Raw genomic sequence first — 947 nt, 5'->3', positions numbered from 1 at the left:
GGTTAAATTTTATTCTTCTGCATGTTTTAACCCAGTTTTCCCAGCACCATTTATTGAAGAGAGCCTCCTTCCATTTAATAATTTGGGTCTCCTTACCAAATATTAGATATCCATAGGTGTGGGGTTTTAGTTCTGGGCTTTCAATTCTTGTTCCAGTGGTCTTTGTGCCTATTTTTGTTCTAGTATCAGGCTGTTTTGATGATGATGGCCTTATAAAATAGTTTGAGATCTGGGAGTGTGATGCCTCCATTTCTGTTTCTTTTCCTCAAGATGGTTTTGGCAATTCTAAGTGTTTTCTAGTTTCAGATAAAAAATTGTAGTTTTTATTCTATTCTCTTAAAGAATCTTGATGGGCCTTTGATGGGTATCACATTGAATTTGTATATGGTTCTGGGGATAATATTCATTGTGATGATATTTATTCTTCCAATCCATGAGCATGGGATTTCTTTCCATTTCTTAGTATCAGTTTCTATTTCCTTGAATAGTGACTCATAGTTTCAGTATACAATCTTTCCCTTCTTTGGTCAGCTTTACTCCTAGGTATTTTATTGTTTTTGCTGCAACAGTGAATGGGAGTGATTTCTGGATTTCTTCTTCTTCAGTTTTAGTGTTTGCATAGAGAAATGCCACTGATTTTTGTACATTGATTTTGTAGCCTGACACCTTGCTATATTGCCTAATAACTTCCAGTAGTTTTCTGCTGGATTCTTTAGGTTTTCCTATGTATACTATCATATCATCTGCAAATAGTGAGAGCTTGACTTCTTCCCTTCCAATCTGTATTCCTTTGATTTCTTTCTCTTTCCCAGGCAGGGGTGAAGCTCTGATTGGTCAGATATTTTGTTACTCAATTAGAGCTCCTTCCACTTAGAAAAAGAGAGAAGGAAATCAAATAGGAAAATAATTGGAATGACACCCGTTTGGCCAGGAATCTTGCTCAACAA

The sequence above is a fragment of the Erinaceus europaeus genome, chromosome 5 (genome assembly GCF_950295315.1).
Source record: "Erinaceus europaeus chromosome 5, mEriEur2.1, whole genome shotgun sequence".
Lineage (NCBI taxonomy): Eukaryota > Metazoa > Chordata > Mammalia > Eulipotyphla > Erinaceidae > Erinaceus > Erinaceus europaeus.
Note: the sequence above shows the minus strand (reverse complement) of the source record.